General features: G+C 42.1%; 1 protein-coding gene across 2 annotated transcripts in view; it reads right to left on the reverse strand.

Annotated features, from left to right (window-relative positions):
- bahd1 (bromo adjacent homology domain containing 1) overlaps positions 1-3,765 on the reverse strand; it is a 29,304-nt gene extending 25,539 nt beyond the window's left edge. For both annotated transcript variants that reach the window (XM_048228198.1, XM_048228201.1), the window contains exon 1: positions 3,181-3,765. The gene's annotated coding sequence lies outside the window, so the exon portion shown is untranslated. The remainder of the gene's footprint in view (positions 1-3,180) is intronic.
- Positions 3,766-19,637: the final 15,872 nt, after the last annotated feature.

A 19,637-nucleotide genomic window follows, 5' to 3' on the forward strand; every position in this document is an offset into this window, starting at 1 on the left:
TCCCTGCACAAACAAATATTTGATGCCTCCTAACAATGTTTAGCATACGCAGGACATTGGGCAAACAGCCGTACTTTGGAGGTTATCAGGGAATGACCATGAAAGCCATCGTCTACTTCATGGCCCCAATCTGACAATGATCTAGTAGCGTAAGGTAAAATTGGATTTCACGGTCCGGCAAGCAGCGCAGCTCCACCGAGATCCCTCATTAGACAGCTCTCGGAGAAAAGTAAACACAACCCCGGATTCAAACATTAACTCAGCATGTTTCCAAACATTGCCTACCATACACAAGAGCATGTATGCCTCTCCCTGCCCCACCACCACTCCGACTCCTAAATTTAATCAACTACATCCATCCGAAGAGAAACGGGAGGCAAGTTTACACTCTTATGTTTGTATTCTTTTGCAAAAGCCCCCGCAACCTAGTGAGGTCAAAGCTGGGGGGGGGGGGGGTATGTGGTATGACGGCAACTGTAATGACTCTTCACATTAAGGACTGAATCAAATGTCCTGACGAGTTCAACTTTCAAGGCTTTCATAAAGCTAATCCAATAATTATAGCCCATTAACACTTAAATTAATTTCGGTGATGAGTGCTGGACTCGCCTATACAGTGACACACTCTTCAGGCAGTTTTAGGATTCCACACACACACACACACACAAATGCTTTTCTCTGGTCAGCTGGCACTCCGGCAGTCTGTCAGCTAGCGCAAGAAAGCACAATTGTACTGAAAAACACAAAGACTTCTTGTATCTTTTATACAGTGTTTTGCACAACATTACAGAGGATCCTGGGACATGGTCATGCAGTGGACTGGAGACTAGAGTGACCTCGGGAGCGGCCCTACGACAGGGCGACTTTCTACAGCAGTGAAAACGAATCAACACTTCTTGGCAGAGGGCAAAGTGCAAAGATCGTTCAGCGTCACCTCGGAACCTACACCCGCCACAGCACTGGGTGGTCCTCTTTCTTTTCCACAAATAACATATGCTCAAGGGGGAACACGCATACACATGTGTGTACGCGCATGCATAGCAAACACACAGATAAATACTCTCTCAGGAGTGTACTCACACATGTACGCACCTACAGTAACACACAGACACACACACAGACACACACACACACACACAGACACACACACAGACACAGACACAGACACACACACACACACACACACACACTTGCGCTAAGTTACAATGCCAAAACAACAGTGTTAAACTCAAAGAGAGGACTATCAATTACTTTAAATCTGCCGAATGAACTCAAAGCTTCTCCAAAACATAGGTCTTACTTGGCCTTTGTAATGACATAGCTGACTAACTGGCCAAAAAAATGTAATACGCTTCTAAGAAGTATCCGTGGTGTATTATTACACATCATTTTCATTCATGGACTCAGAGGAGAGTTTTCTTGCCAAATTGGAACTGCTCTAGTTCAACAGAGAAAAAGAGAGTGAGGTGGGGGGACACTCAATATACAGGAGGTAATTTTCTAATGTACTTGCTGCATTAATGGAACTGAAATGGAATTGACACCCGACCTCTCTGGGTAACTGCCACATTTTAAATAACCAACAGGACACCACCTCTGCCGCCCCTGGCTCCTCGAAAGGCGGAAAGGAAAGCAGCAGGACTTGCCAGCGGGGCACTTTTTTGCCGGGGTGAATAGGATTATGCACTGGCTTCATGTATGGTTTAGGGCTTTTATTCATAATGGATTACAAATGAGCAGCGAAATGTATTTGAGTCCACTGTAAAAGGACGCGGCGCGCGCGGTCTGAATCTGATGAGAGCCCACGCATCTGGAAATGGCCTGTGCGCTATTATGTTTGTCAGGAATTATTTATTATCCATTAAAAGACAGACCGCCTCAGTAATGACGACCTTCGGTCACGCTGCTGCTTGTGCTGAAGGAAGGGGGGAAAAAACATTGTTATCGTAAAGATTGATTAGTTGCCACTGTCTGACTGCTTTGTTGTTTCATACTGCAGTTTGCACCTTCAGGACCTTGATAATTAGTATCATGTTCAGGGTTTGTGCTCTTATAAGTGATCAAGAAAGGGTTAAACACAGCAGAGAACAACACAGACACACACAAACACACACACACATACTGTTTATCTCTCAATCGTTCTCCATCTTTCTCCCTCAAAAAAGAAACTTACAAACACAATTACTCACACATAGCCATTGTACTGCCACTCATATTGTTTATCCTTCTCTCAATCGTTCTTCTCTCTCACACACACACACACACACACACACACACACACACACACACCAACTCTGCCTTTATGTGGGAATATGGTTTGTGTGCACCCATTCTAGATTTGTCTCTTTCTAAGTGTAGTCTCTTTCTCTGTTTCTCTCTCTCTCACACACACACACACACACACACACACACACACACACACACACACACACACACGCATTCACACAGAGGGAGAGAGATAGAGAGATGTCAATCAAATGTATTGGTTTATTAAAGTAAAGTACTAAAGTTACAAAATAAAAATAAAACTGGTAACACTTTCTGAACCCAGTATCCATAAAGAATTATAAACATAGGTCTATTCATAAGGTTACAAAACATTCACAAAGCTATAAAATGATTGACATAAGTCTTTAACTATTTAATTACTAGTCTTGACTGCACTTCTAAAGTGTTATGGCTTGCAACTTGGTATCACAATGCATTAAGCTATACAGCTCATTTAAACTCTTTAAACTCTGTAATGCCATCATTTATGTGATCATTGCCATTTTCAAGAGGTGAAAGAAGCTAGTGCATTACAGTAATGATAGCCTACCATGCGGTTTGACTCCCCATTGAACTGTAGAACCTATTCAACCTGATCGCTCGCTATAGTGAGGATGGATGGTTAAAGAATCAGCGTGTGAAGAAAACGGTCAAAACGTGGCAGTACTCTCTCTGCAAACATGCATTTACTGAACTTCTCACTCCTAAGAAGATGCCGCGATAGCCTACAACAACACATCTAGGTTACTACCTTGCGGGCGGGCGCAACCAGCAAGCCAGATATGAATCGTCTTTAGAACTGCCACCGTAACTTAATATCCCTTTTAAGAGGCGTTAAAGTTTCCATACAAGTATCCAAGAGCTTCCTACAAGACAATGTAACGAGGATACCATTTGGTTATCGACACATACCTCAATGCCAAGCTCCGTGTGCCATGGGTGTAGATGTTTTTATGGATATGAAAACATAGGCTGGAGTGAGTTGCGTCGTAGTATCTGTATCCAGTTGAGTTGAGCCGAGCCTCTAGTCCTCTACGGATCAACTAAATGTACAAGGTCTACTCAGTCTTCATTCTTCGTTGCGCTCACTCAAAACTCAGAAAACACAAAGACAAGTATTCAGAGGTATTAATTACTGAGAAACACTCTCGGTTACTTTTATCGAACCATGTTTTTTTTACATAATAGCATCATCCTCCGCTCTCTCCGTGTTGACGCATCACATGGGCAATATGGAGTTCTTAAAGGGCCACGCACAAGTGCAAAAACGAAATAAAAAGTGTGGCAGTTTACAGTACAAACGAGGGATGCTACATTAACATAATACGCCCATGGATTGTCCCGTGATTGGCAGATGCTTACCCAGTCAATTTAGCATCATTTGATGTAAAGGCTTAGATAGTTTTAATAGACGTTGGTTGGTGGCAAACAAATGATGCACCTGCTGACAAAGAAAAGGGGTGCAAACAAAAGAAAAGGTTGACTGTGTCTTTGTGCTTCGGACTGCTGAGCTGAACTACTAGTGTCACCCCTCTGGCAAGTGCTTTTGGGTTGCCTTGCGAAAACCAGACCACTGGACGAAGCCACCTTTTGACACACCTAATGTGAACTCATCAGCACTCATTAGGATGAGTTCCCCTTGTGGATCCTATGTGTGCATAGTCTAATGATCATGGCATAAAGGACAACGTTATAAAAATGCCTGTGAAAGTAAGATAGAAAGAAAGAAAAAAGCATCAGAGAGCAAGGTGAAGGTGGACTTTGAGGAGGACAGGAGGTTCCAGGGGAACAACATAAGATCTAATTTTGCCAACTGAAGATGGTAAAGGACTAAGGAGGAACAGTGGAAATTATGTAATTAAGGTGTCTTTAGAATACTAGCAACTTTGAAAAAAATAATAATAAAGCAGAACAGTGTAAGAGGACACAGTGAATTAGTTTCTGATCTCTTTCTCTCTGTGACAGTGACCCAGTGGTGTAGTCTATGTGATATGGAGGACTATGCAGTATACCAACTTAAAAAGCATCACCTTCTCAGTATACCCGCTAAAAATAGGCAAGGATAACATTTGGATCACAGCTATACCCACTACAGCTAACTAGACTACACCACTGCCATGGCAGGCGTGCACCAAAGCCCACACTTTTATACTGGTGGGGACTCAGGCAGTAGTGACGACGCCGGCACTTTCTGCCACTGCTGCAGGCTGCTGAGAGAGGCACAAAGGCACACAAGTCAAATGCCCTGTAATCTGAGAGTGGAGGACATCAGATGTAATATACACAGGCGTGTATGTGTGAGTGTGTGTGTGTGTGTGTATAATGTGTGTGTGTTTGTGTCTGTGTCTCAAGAAATGAGCATGTATGCATGTATGTGTATGTGCATGCATGCATCTATGTCTGTGTATGTGTGTGTGTGTGCTTGTGTCTGTGTCTCAAGAAATAGGTTAATGAGAAGCTATGGGGCAATGTATTGATTGTATTTGTGATGTCCTGTAATGTATGCTCTCTTTACTGCAATAAGTTGAGATACTGTATCCTTAATTCTGTTTGTACTGATGCTGAGGATAGAAAGTATCACCTAGGTTTTATATGGTTGTGAAACATATTGACTTTGACATTTAGGAAAGAAGTGCTGAATTTCACTTACGAGCATGGGGCTTCAACCTGAGTGTCTAGAATGTGAATAGGAAGCATTCATTCAAAATGAATCGATCCTAGGCATGTGTCATCAGGATGTCTATCATCCTCAGTGTGTGCTGACAGCAAACACCCCAAAATAGAGTAGTCTTAGCTGTACATATTTTGACCACTGCATGGTGTTGCCACCTGAATATAGAAAAATAAAATAAAGATGATGATAGATAGATAGATAGATAGATAGATAGATAGATAGATAGATAGATAGATAGATAGATCGATACTTTATTGATCCCTAGGGGAAATTCAAGGTCACAGTAGCATACAGACATACACACACACATTCACTAACAGCAGAAAAAGTAATTAAAAGTATATAATATAAAAAAACACAACTAAGCAATAAGGACTGTGGAAGATAAAGAATATACTAAATATACTAAAATACAAATTATACTAAATAAAACTTAATCTAAATCAATTCTAAAAATTGTATCCACATAGTGGGTGATTAATCAATCAGGTACGCTTGCAATGACTGAAGCAGGGACTGAGCCTGTGGTCCTCTGTGCATAAGGTAAGGTAAGGTGCTCTTTGTGAATGAGTGTCATGGTGATGTTGCAAATGAGTAAGTCAAACAGTGCAAGAATAAAGTCTATGTATAAATAACTATATTAAGAAAGGTATAAGTGTGGTCACAGTTCGGCTGTGGCATGGAGGGAGGGGTTGTGCATATGTGCTAATAAAGCACGCAAACAGTGAGGCAGAAGACAATGGTGAAGTGGCTAGTGGACAGACAGTTCAAGACATGGAGGTGGTGAAGAGGCAGACAGACTATGAGGAGAAGTCCATTTCTCCTCTTCCCTTAAGTGATGCATTGAACAGTTCAATGGCCCTGTGGATTAATGACTTCCTCAGTCTGTCTGTTGTGCAAGGCAGTGAGCGAAGTCTCCAGCTGATCAGGCTCTTCTGCTTCGTGGACGCCTCAGCAGGCACAGGCAAGGAGGCGTCAGGCGGGGACAGGGCGTGAGGTGGTGATGGTTTAGGTCGTTGGGCGTGAGGTGGTGATGGTTTAGGTCGTTGGGTGTCACCAGGATGCAGAGCTGGAGAGACTGGGAGGCTGGGGATAGGGCAGGCACGCAAACAAGAGCAGTGTCTGAGTCTGCAGGGGGTGGTGGACAGACCACTCCCATTGGAGCTGGAGCAGGGCAGTCAAACCTGTTGTAGAAGTGGTTCAACTGGTTCGCCCTGTCCAGGTCCCCCTCCACAGAGCTGCTGCTCTTCTTCAGGCCAGTTATAATTTTCATGCCGTCCCATGCCTCCTTCATGTTGTTTTCCTGCAACTTCTGTTCCACCTTCCTTCTGTAGTCCTCCTTAGCCTCCTTCAGCTTGACTTTGAGTTCCCCTTGCACGCGCCTCAGCTCTGCCATGTCCCCCTCTCTGTACGCCATCTTTTTCCTATTAAGAAGGGTCTTGACATTGCTGGTTATCCAAGGCTTGTTATTGGGAAAGCAGCGTACAGTTCTGGTGGGAACAACAATGTCCATACAGAAATTCAGGTAGTCAGTTGTGCACTGTGTGACCTCCTCTAAGTCCTCTCCATTCTGTAACACACTCCAGTCAGTGCACTCAAAGCAGTCTCTCAGAGCCTCATCCGCTTCAGGTGTCCACTTTCTGAAGGTGCGTGTGGCAGCTGGTAGCCTCTGTACTTTGGGCTTGTACATTGGCTGGAGATGAATGAGGTTGTGGTCTGACTTTCCCAGAGGGGGAGGGGGGTTTGCACTGTATGCATTCCTCATGTTTGCATTCATGAGGTTTATTGTCCTGTTTTTCCTTGTGGAGTGTGGAATCCAGTGTTATGTGATTGAAGTCGCCAGAGATCACAAAAAAGGCATCACTGTGTTGGGTTTGAAGCCTTGCGATTGTGGAGTGGATGACGTCACATGCTGTATCCGGGAGAGCTCGAGGTGGATGTACCGCAAATCGGTACAAAATATGACCATCGCTCAGTCCTGCACATTCTCTCCGCAAAAATAAATCACGCTTGTCAATTTGTCTCCATCTCCTATTCCAACCCCTACTCTTGCAACTTATGTGTATGTAAATGAGTGTGTGCATAGTGTGTGTGTTTGTTTTTATGTATACATGTGTTTCTGATTGTGTTCGCGTATGAGTGTGTATGTCTTTCAGTCTCCCGGGAATCGTTGACACAAAATTACTAAAGACAAAAAAATAAAATATCTGGAAGAAAAGAAACTCTGACTAAACCTATGACCGCTACGCTAACTACCCTAGTGGCGGTCATAGGTAACACACCCCCCCCCATGTCTCCTCATTCCCTCCTGTAACTGTACCTTTATGTGGTATGTCTGGTTCATAAAATGCATCGTGGAACATTTTGCATATCAGTACTGACATTGAAATTACATTGTACCTTTTGTCTGAGACAGTGTGCGTGTGTGTGTGTGTGTGTGTCTGAGCCTGTGTGTTAACTTAGACGATCCAATACTTGGCTCAAAGAAATCATGTTTATTTATGATACAAAACATTTCACAGCAGAAGGTGTTGTGGTGCGTTGGTTATTACGTGGATGGCAGAGGCTCAGTGAACTAGATGAGAGACGAGGAACTGAGGATCAGAATCCTGATGAAAGCCTTTCTGCTCGTACAAGATGATTTTGCTATTCCCCACCCTCCTTCCATTCAAACACAGACATTCCATTTTGAGACTATTCATTTTGAATATGACTGAATCAATATCACACAACTACAAGCAGTCCCACAGCAGCCGCAACCAGTGCTGGTACAAGATGTACCGCATAGCGGTACATAATATGACCACCACACAGCACTACACTAACACCCAAATATGTCCAGTCAAGCTTATTTCTAAAAGCCATTTAATACACAGAGGTCATTCAATGTACTTTAAACAAGAGCAAACAGTAAGAACTATAATTCTTGAAGTAGCTCCGAACTGTGCGTGCACACAAATATTTCCTTACAGGTCCAAAAATGCCTGACCAATCATAGTCATAGTTCCCCTAGTAGAGTTATTAAAGGTGCTCTAAGCGATGCTGGGTAATGTCACTTCTGTTGACTTTCAAACAAAACAGAGAGCTAGCTCGCTACTTCCTCCCCCTCCTTTCCGTGCTGCTCCCGTGCAATTGAAACTCTTCTAAACGCGCATCTTGTCTGTGATTTGCTGGAACATTTGCTGGAACAGTTTAATATGTTTTAATGGGCTAGGTTTGCCCATTTTTTTTTTCTTGCCGTTTTTGGAGCCTGGGCTGTCCACAGAGATCACATTTTTTTACAGTGTATTCAGGACATAAGACAGCTAGCGGTTGGTTAGGTGATGTTTGCAGTAAGTGACATAAAATGTTTTAGCCTAAAAAATGTGGCATCGCTTAGAGCACCTTTAACACCCAAATAGTTAACACTCAGAGTTTCAGAGTTACCCGGTAGAGCTGTAACGCCCAAACTGTAAAGAATGAGCCATTACACTCTTATACTATGCCTCTATTCTGTTTAGAATGACAGGACGGCTACCGGTACTTCACAGAATCCCTCTTTGCCCAGCTAAGGACAGCAATAGTACTACAAGGAACAATATCGAAAGATGCCACCAAACCCTTAAAGGTGCCATGTGTAATGTCCGCCAAAAAATCAATTCATACTCCACATTCCATAAAAGATGGGGGCTGTATACCTCCAGAAAGTGAGTTGGTCTACCCTAGAGTAACAACCGTGAAACGTATATTGCAGTTTGGCTGGCGGTTATGTTGCCCACATACTGCCTCCCATGGCTGAAACTGGTATTATGACACCTGTCGGGCTGTGGCTAGTAATTTACCATGCTAATTCAGGTTGATATCTCTGCAGCACTATACCTTGTTAATTTTTTAATGACATCATCGCCCTTATTTCTTCTCATTCTTTTGATGCGTGTAGCTCATTTTTTGGATATTTTTACCTCAATTCTTACACATGGCACCTTTAAGGTAGCCATGAAGACATATGCTGTTCAGAATCCTGGAGATTGGGATGTAGCGCTGCCACTCTTGTTGTTCACCCTTCGAGACTCTGTTTGTGAATCCATCGGCTTTGTGTTAGTCTTTGGTCATAAGGTGAGGGGTCCCCTGAAGATGATTAAAGAATGGCTTATTAAAGAGCCGGATAAAGAGAATGTCTTGCAGTATTTGGCCAAGTTTCGCAACTGGTTGCCTGATGTTTATCAGGTGGCCCGCAATAATCTCAAAGGCACCCAACTACACAAGAAGATGAACCCGTATAACCCAACCCAACCTAACCCAAGACGTAACCTGACCCTAGCCAGATGAATGTCGTTCCGCTTAGCTCCGCCTAGCTTCACTCACATCCATCTGGGACCTCTTCCATTGAGTGATTTCTCCAACCAACTTTATGGTTTAGCCAATCAGGACGCAGGGTGGGAGTTTCATAGATGTGACATAGCGTAGAAGCGACTGTGAGTCTGTTATTAGCGTCATGGGTTAGCTTCGATGTGAGTGGTTGAAGTAGCACGTCAATAGATGACGGACAAGTGGCTTATTCAATCATATGCAAGCATTTTTTGATTAGGCCCAGCCTTCTGAAGCAACACTTCAATGGATCGGTTCCAGATGGATGAGTGGAGCTAGGCGGAGCGAAATTCATCTGGCTATTGCCAGGTTAGCTGCCAACAGGCATACTCAAACATGTCCTAAAACAACCCTTAACGTTCATTTTCAAAACTGTGCAACTCACCGAGTGGTTAGTGGTTAAATTTGGTGTCCACCACTCTAGTTCATCCAAAACAAACCAGAAAAGGGACTCAAAGTGCTAAAACTGGAATTTACCTTTAACCGAGAGTGTAGTCTGAACAGCCCGTGGAGGACGAAGTAAGCTCCGTAGATCCGACGAAGTCACCGGGCTGCGTAGAACAACAATCGTCTAAAAAGCGGCAAGAAGAGATAAGAGGAAAACTGGCGTGTGACAAGAGCTGATATAATCTCGGTGACGTGACGCTTTTGGTATACAACTCTCGGTCTGTGGCTGGCGCACCAGAGATATATCCACTACGAAGAGACTGCCCTGGCGGTCAGAAACTATGAAACATAACTTGAAGAGTCATTGCCACTACGATCTCAAAACCGGTAGGCTACAAACTAGCCAGCGGTCTGTTTACCACTGAGAGAGCGGACGTGGTAAGTGTAAGACCCTGAACTCCGGCGCACAGCATACGTCATTACCAAACGTTGCTGATTGTTTAAGGGAACTCCAATGATTTTAAACCTTAAATATGCATCCGCCCATTACGGAGACAGATTCTTATTACATTGTGCCAGACTGTATGACGTAAGAGAAACATAGTCACAGGCAGTAAGGACCAGGCTAGCCAATCCTCTGTGTTGTGGATAAAAATTATTACAGAAACATTGACAAAGAGAAGAAGACTCTTCAGGCAGACATGACAAAGAAAATATGAAGGCGCATACTAAAAAACCATATGGAGAGGGTGCGGCGGAATCTTCTATCTTCAAGGCAACCTATTAACATCGCAAACTGGAACATCAGGACCATGTACCAAGCAGGTAAAACGTCAGTCATTGCAGAAGAGATAAGGAGGCACAAGATCTCTGTCCTTGGTTTTTGTCAAACCAGATGGATACAGATAGGAGAAGTCAGACTGGCAAGCGGTGAGTCAATACTATACTCTGGAGTGGAGTGTACCAACTACCGAGGGATCATGCTACTATCAAAACCTGGCAAAGTGTTCAACTGCATTATCTTGGAGAGGCTGCGGAAGGGGGCTGATAAAAGACTGAGAGAGAACCAGGCTGGTTTCCAGAATGGAAGATCGTGCAGTGACCAAATCCCACCCTCAGGATCATCATCGAGCAGTTCATAGAATGGAACACCCCTGTCTATGTCAATTTCATTGACTTTGAAAAGGCATTTGACAGCTTAGACCATGTGTTGTTGTGGAGGCTCATGGCTCACTATGGTATCCCTCTGTTGTTACAATTATAGTCATCTCATACAATGAAAAATAGAAGTAAAAGTCAGTCAGTCAGTCCAAAAGGCATGTTGAAGAGACAGTGAAATCCACAGCTTGGGGGCGATGTAGCTGAAAGCCCTCTCTCCCAGGGTGCTGAAGTTCACATAAGGGACATGCAGAAGGCCTGCTGAGGAGGAGCTCAGTGAGCAGGCAGGCGTGTAAACTTCCAGAAGGTCAGTGAGGTAGGTGGGTGTATAATTGTGTAGGGCTGTAGGCAACTGGAAGCCAGTGCAGTTACATAAGCAATGGTGTTACATGGCTAGAGGATTTGGATCTTATTAGAGTGCATGAAAATGCACTCTACTGTTATCCGAATTCTTCTTATTATTCTTCTTCTAACGCTTTTTGTGCGTTTAATACAGCTTCAACTGTTTAACGAGAAACTTCATTCAAACTGGCGCTATGTAGGGTCTTACTTATGTGACTTCAGCTATGTATTTTTCAACTTTGTAACTTTTATACTTTTTAAACTATTAATTAAAAACTACTAAAATTTCCCCATTGACTTAACATTAGATTATGACATCACAATAGCAATTAGAATCCTATGCCAGGTGTTCAGGCCACCTGGATCACCATATATGGCTCTGGCCAGGCCACCTGGATCAACTGAGAGTTTCTCAGGCTTTATGACATCATAGCAATTAGAATATTGTGCCAGGTGGCCAGGCCACCTGCATCAACTGTCAGTTTCTCAGGCTTTAAGCATACAGTCTCATTCTATGCTATAAGCCTGAGAAACTGTTCAGTCATTCCAACTATATTAAACCTCATCTATCTAGCAAATAGTTTAACCTTTTAAACTATCCACCTATTTAACTGTTCAGTCATTCCAACTATATTAAACCTCATCTACCTAGTTCAGTCATTCCAACTATATTAAACATAATCTACCTAGCAAATAATTTAACCTTTTAAACCATCCACCTATTCAACTGTTCAGTTATTCCAACTATATTAAACCTCATCTACCTAGTAAATAATTTAACCTTTTAAACCATCCACCTATTTAACTGTTCAAGTCATTCCAAACTAAACCTCATCTTAGTAAATAATTTAACCTTTTAAACATCCATTTCTGTTCAGTCATTCCAATATATTTCATCCAACAAATTTTCTTTTTTAAAATAAGTCCTCACTAGCTAGTTAGCTAGTTAGCATTATTAGCATTGTTAACATTTTAGCAAAACTGCTAAAAATGATTAGTGAAGTTAGCCGAGTCACATGGTTAGCATAGTTAGCATGTTAATATGGTTAACATAGTTAGCATTTTTAGTAAACTGCTAAAAATGACTAGCTAAGTTAGCTAAGTCACATGGTTAGCATAGTTAGCATTTTTTTCAAAACTGCTAGAAAACATGAGCTAAGTTAACTAAGTAACTTGGTCAAAATAATTAGCTTTGTTAGCATAACTGCTAGCAAACATTAGAGTCATTCCAACTGTCAGTTATCGTCAACGATCTACCTATATAGAGCCTTTAAACTTTTTGTCTACCAACACGCATTAAACTATCAGTATGTCAACAACCTTTATACTATCTACATATAACTTTTAAACTTTCAACATTCATTAAACTATCTGTCTATTAAACTATCTGTCTATTAACAACTGTTAAACTATCTACATTCAACTTTTAAACTGTCTAGGTCTAAACTATCAACTTTTTATTAAGCTATGCTATGTCTGTCCTAGCTTCATTTTCATGCACTCGTAATTCCCTGGAATTACATTCTCTAGTATGTTATTATTATTCCGCTGACGCTTTTTGTGCGTTTAATGCGGCTTCAACCGCTTAACATAGAAACTTCATTCAAACTGCGCTATGTAGTTCTTACTTAGGTGACTTCAGCTATGTATTTTTCAACTTTGTAACTTTTATACTTTTGAAACTATTAATTAAAAACTACAAAAATTTCCCCATAGACTTAACATTGGCGATTATGACATCACAGTAGGGCACTTAGAATCCTATGCCAAGTGTTCCGATCACCTCCAGCAACTGTCTGTCTCAGGCTTTAAGTATACAATATGGCTCTATTAAGACTACAGATCCTGTTCAACAGCTTCCTCTGCCCACAACTGTTTCAAAATAAAAGTCCTCACTACAATAATTCTATATTAAACAATTTAACCATTTAAACTATCCAACTATTTAACTGTTCAACTATTCCAACTGTCAGTTATCATCAACTAAGCCTCTAGCCTACTATATTAAACCACCACCTACCTAGACACTCCCACTTATGCAACCAATTTAGCAACCATTGAAATTAAGCATCTATGTCAGTTTCCATAGCAACCAATATGATTATACTAGCAAAACCACTGTAGTAACTCCTTTATTTCTGATAGTAGCCACCATGGACACCCCTAGCAACAACCTAGCAAACTTCTAAGTACCCTAGCAACCACATTCACAGTTAAAACCTAGCAACCAGCATAGCAACCACCATACTACTCTACTACTCTAGCAACAGTCAGTTGTCATCAACTTTGACTCCGTCAACTGTTTCCTCTGCCCACAACTGTCAAAATAAAACTCCTCACTACAATAATTCCAACCATATTCACAGTTAAAACCTAGCAACCAACATCATTAACCTAGCAACCAGCATAGCAACCACCATAACTACTCTAGCAACAGTCAGTTGTCAACTCTGACTTCTTTCAACTGTTTCCTCTGCCCACAACTGTTTCAAAATAAAAGTCATCACTACAATAATTCTATATTAAAAAATGTAACCATTTTAACTATACAACTATTTAACTGTTCAGCCTTTCAAACTGTCAGTTGTCATCAACTATGACTCCCGCCAACTGTTTCCTCTGCCCACAACTGTTTCAAAATAACAGTACTCACTACAATAATTCCCTATTAAATAACCTAACCATTTTCACTATCCAACTATTTAACTGTTCAGCCATTCCAACTGTCAGTCGTCATCAACTACAACTCCCGCCAACTGTTTCCTCTGTCCTCAACTTCAACTTCAAAATAAGTCCTCAATACAATAATTCGCTATAAAATAATTTAACTATTTAAACTACTCAACAGCTTTTTTCCTATCTGACCTCCATCTTTTTACTTAGATTATATTTTAGACAATATTCAACAATATTTCATTCAGCAGCCATTTTCATGCACTCGTAATTCCCTGGAATTACATTCTCTAGTTATAATTATAATTCTTGCTGCAGAATTCTGAATCAGTTGGAGCCAATGGAGTAGCTTGTTAGTAGGTTGTTCCAGACAAGATGGAATTACAGTATCCAAGGCGGGATGTCACATACGCATTTACAAGGACTTTTGCACTCTGCTGGGTGAGCGCGGGGCGAAGTCCTTAGATGGATAAAGGCACTTCGAGACATACTGTCTATGTGTGCACTAAATGAAAGTGTATTGTCCAGTATGACACCAAGGCTCTTGACCTGGTTGGAGCAAGGGATGCCACCTACACAAAGGGTGAAAGGTTCCATCTTAGCAAGAGCTGATTTGGACCCAACCACTAGCAGCTCAGTCTTACTGCTATTCAGCTTCAGATAGTTTTGTGTCATCCACAAGTTTATGTCATGGAGACAGGTAGTGATTGCAGCTGACGGAAGAGTGGCAGTGGGTTTTGTAGATAAGTAGAGCTGGGTGTCGTCAGTGTAACAGAGGTCGTAATTCGTCCGCCGTTCACGGCCCTCAAACCCGCCAGCTCGACACACACCGGCATGGGAGTCGAATGCTCTAACCACTGAGCTAAAAGCCCAGGCTTCCAACTCAGCGGTTAGAAGCATTCTTAAGGTTAGGGGTGTGAGGATTTACACGCGCAACTAGCATGCTAGCTCAGTTCGGGGTCATCCCTATGTTCCCCGGGTCCTATGTTCCCCGCTACCGGGGAACATAAGACCATTTTTGAAAAAGTAGAAAAGTAGACTGCAGCCGCACGGCAAGGCGCGGGTTGTTGTTGCTCCGTGCCCACACTTTGTTTGTGATGAGGGAAGGAGAGGAGGCCCTTGAACTGAAGTTCTTTGCACAGAGGCTTAGAAAGCGGAGCCCAGTGTGATATAGTCACATTTAATTGATTTAATTGTAACAGTAGCTGTTTGAAATAGCTGCTTGACTTATATGCGGTTTAATGCGCATCGATAATTTCAGAAGATGAAAAGAAGGTTCAACAGATGCTAAGAGAGACGAGTTTAAGTTAATAATGCTAGGCTATGTTAGCATAAACTTAACTTAGGCTACCTATAAAGCATGCTTATGACATCAATAAATAAGGAAAATATTCACATATACACACACTCACATATATCCGTTTTATTTATCCAGAAACACACAATCCCTTCAACACAGTTACAACAGACGTGTGGACCGGTGACAGCTTTTGGTGGAAAACACTGATGAGGGAAGGAGGGAAGGAAGAGGGGGCGCCGCGAACTGAAGTTCTTTTGCATAGAGTAAGCAGTCGGAGCCCAGTGCGATATAGTCACGTTTAATTGATTTAATTGAGACACTTAAGTCTTGTATGTAACAGTAGCTGGTGTCAGTGGCAATCAGCCTAATGACACAGCCCCACCTGTTTTCCTATGATATTAGGATTGGCTCACTGTCTTGCTGCAACGGCCTGCTGTGTTTAAATCTAGCCGAGTCTGCATGGCTTCAGTCCCAAGCTTGTCATTGTCTTTGCACTTGGCATCTCATTGTTGATTCTTACTGTACAAGAGGTGAAGGAGGTGATCTAAAATAGCCTTTGGTTGAGCTGTCGGAAGAATGGGATTAATTTTAATGGAACAAAGAGATATCAAACTATACTGGGCTGTAGACCCAAAGGGACATTTTTGGATTATTGATGAGTCAGACCAAAGGGGCTTCGGAGCAACGCGCAGTCCCCCCCTGCAGCGTGCCAGTGAACGGAAAAATTAACAAAACAAACCAATTAAATATCAACTTAAAAAGGCATGTAGCTGTAGCGCGTTTCTTCTGTGAGAGGTGCAGCTCATGTGTGTTGCTCTCCTCAATTTAGTGCTGAAGCGGACAATGCGAAGTTACCTAGAATGTTAACTTTGAACTCGTTATATTCAGTAAAGAACCACTACACAAGTAAAACCATTGTAGGCCTATGTTATAAAAAATGTTCTTCATCTATTCTTTTACTCCGCTATACTCAACGTGGAAGTTAGGAAAATCGCCCTTCTGGCTTGTGTCAATATTGCACCATGCGCGTATGTGTAGGTCTTCCTATGTTCCCCGGTCCCATACAAATAGCGGGGAACATAGGACCCGGGGAACATAGGTACGCTCCCCTCAGTTCGCCTCCGTTACATCAGCATACCAGTGAAATTGAACATCATGTTGCCTGAGGACAGTGCCAAGTGGAAGGATAATAGACATGTAGATAATGAACAACAGAGGGCCCAACACAGACCCACTGGGGCACCCCTCTTGTCACAGCACTACTCTGAGACTTGCAACTGAGCATTTGTACATACTGTGTCCTTCCAGAGAGATAGGAGGTGAACCACATGTGAACACTGCCCCGCACTCTGATATTGGCTAAACGTTCCAGGAGAAGATGGTGAGAGATGGTGCCAAAGGCTGCACTGAGATCAAGGAGACTCAGAATGGAAATAAGTCCATCATTAGCTGAACAGAGGAGGTCATTAGTAATCTTAATCAAGTAAGTAAGTAAGAGGTTCTTTTTAAGGAATGATGAACATGTTATGACTAAATAATGCCTATAATCACTGAGACGATCTTATTTTGTGTTTCACTGTATGCTTTAAGACTTACCTTAGACAAATGCAAAGGCGTTCAGCTGGGCTGATGCCTTCTCTAAAATTGGTGTCTGCTTTTGGTATCTTTGGTGCAATCATTTGCAACAAATTATTAAACTGCTGCCTGTTAAGTCAAACATACATGCCAAAACGGTTGCCTGCTAGGTGGAGCTGTGACACTAGTTTATAGTATTCCCCACATTTCTTTTGTGGCAGCAGTAACCCAAAATTAACGTTTTTTCCCTCTCACTTTTTTCCCTTTCCTCTCCTTCCATCCCTAAGGGACCGTTCGTTATTTATAAACGGGGTCACCGGAGGAAAATAGGGGAGGGTCATGTCTTTTTATTCTTTGTTGAGGGGAGGGTCACCTTTGTCTAGGAGGGGGGGTCACCCATCTTTTGTATTAATGAAAACAGCAAAAAATCAAAGTGGCTTGTTTGATTGTTGATTTCTGTCGACATATAACGTTCTCTTTCGTTCCATAGCTCTGTCAACATTGAACAATGAAAATAAGGGAGATTTCCCGGGTTTCTCACGCAAAATATGGAAAATGTCAACATCCGTCCCCATTAACGTTGGAAGGGTTGGAGCAACAAAGTAGCCTACTTTATTCACGCCTAACAGCCTATATCCATTTGGTCAACTTTATCCAGCCCTAAAAAAGCTAAATTTAACTTTGGTTTACTTGTAGTTTACCGTGTAGCCTAGCCTAACTTTAAACAGTGTGCATGCTTATAAAGCATACTTGTGCTTCATTCATCCACACATCCAGCTCCTAACGTTTTGACAAGCATTTCTACCAATTGACCTTGTTCCTGCCCATCTCTAGCTTTGCTGTCTCCATCCTTTCTGTTTATGTTGTTTGCAAAAAAATATATAGTAGGCCCTATTTATTGGTAACCAGCAACAAGTGCAATTTGTTAATCGCTGTCATTCTCTCTCCTGCCAACAAAAATGTGTTACGTTCCAAGTAGCAATGCGTAATTCTGCTTCATAAAGTTGAACAAATACATTGGTCATATAAATAGCCAGTTTATGGTCTACAGTGTAGAGTTGGTAAGTTATGGTAGACCAACTTGGAGTGAATATACAGGGGGATTTCTTTGGCTCTTAGCCTGGCAGGTGCGCACGTAGACATAGCCTACGGCCGAACACTGCAAGCGCCAATGAATTGTGCTCTCACGACAACCACGTCGTTAACTTAAATAGGCCTGTAGGTTAACATCACTCTGAGTTTGCATTCAAGCAAGCAAAACGATGATTTGAATACATCTGTTTCTCTGGAAGGGCAAGGGGTAACAACAGGACAACACAGAGACAGGCCAGAATGCAGGACTAATGTTATGAGAGTATTACAGTAATATGGGATATTCTACGGGAAAATATTAAAACGGCAAGACAGCGGGGAAAAGTTAAAATGATAGGCCTAAACCCGGAAAAAATTGGCATGTTAGGTATTTTTCGGTCCCTGTGATTATTTGTGAAATTGTGCAAACGGCCTTTTCAAGTCATTTGAGAAGGAAGGAGTGTAGCAAGCTCCCAAATTGACGCTTGTCTGAGAAATTGAGTTTTGGATAATGTTCAGCTTTTCTCTGGCAACTTTACAATGACTGAGGAAGCCTAGAGATGAGTCCATAGCAACAAGTTCATGTGTTGAATTTGTTATTACCCAGTGTGCTTTGTTGAATGGTCTCAATGTTTTATTGTTTTATTTCATGTGAATACTTAGCCTACTAGAGGAGTAACTTATTTCAAGTAGGCTAATGCAGTTGCAGGAAGTGTGCATTTAGTTTCCATGCTTATTGTGTTTCCACAACAATGTTAGTGAGTAAATCTACTGAAATGGCCACTATCTTGGTGAAGTGTGATGTGTAAGATCAGAAAGCAGAAGGTGAATTCAGAACGACAGTTTAAGTCGATGTGTTTTCATAGCGCTTTATAGCGTGGGTGGAAGGTATCGATAATTGGCCGGAGAGGGTCATGTCTTTTTTGAAAAGGCTGCCGGAGGGTCGTTGATAATTTTCTTGCAGGCAGGGGAGGGTCATGCAAATTTTGATTGAAGCACTCAAAATCCTTTCGGTGACACTGTTTATAAATATCGAACGGTCCCTAAAGCATTCAAGAGCAAATTTCTATTGCTAACATCCATTTTGTTAGCTAAAAACGCAACAATGTTGACGGCTAGTTATTGGATTGGATTATCATTATGGTCTGAGCGTTGTGTTACGCTTGCCGCTGGCCAATGTGATCCCCGCCTTAAGTTCAGACACTGATATTACATGCCACCAGGAGGAGGACCTGGCAAATGGGTGGGCGTGACCTGGTCGCAGCTGGTTATTATGGGGCATGTGATCTGATTTTGAGAGAGATTTGAGATTTTTTTTTTTTGGAAGAGAGACTTCCCGGTAGCAAGGTGTCTCTCCCCTGAGAACATTTCCCCTTCTGGGTTTTTCTGTGCACCGTAAGTTTTGTTTTGATTTGTTTTGTTTCGTCGTCGTGCGTAAGCACATTTTATTACATTACATTACATTAAGCAGACACTTCTTGACCAAAGTGACTTACATATGTCAGCTACTGTATATTACAAGGGATCATATTGTCCCCGGAGCAATTTGGGATTAAGTGCCTTGCTCAAGGGCACAGCGGTGGAAGCTGGGAATTGAACCGACAACTTCCAGGCTACTGCACGCTAGCCCAGCTCCTTAACCACTACACTACCACCGCCCCTATTTTATAAGTATAAGTAAGTATAAGTATATATACTCTTTTGATCCCGTGAGGGAAATTTCATCTCTGCATTTATCCCAATCCGTGAATTAGTGAAACACACTCAGCACACAGTGAACACACAGTGAGGTGAAGCACACACTAATCCCAGCACAACAACAGCGGCGCTCGGGGAGAAGTG

The sequence above is a fragment of the Alosa alosa genome, chromosome 19 (assembly GCF_017589495.1).
Source record: "Alosa alosa isolate M-15738 ecotype Scorff River chromosome 19, AALO_Geno_1.1, whole genome shotgun sequence".
NCBI lineage: Eukaryota > Metazoa > Chordata > Actinopteri > Clupeiformes > Clupeidae > Alosa > Alosa alosa.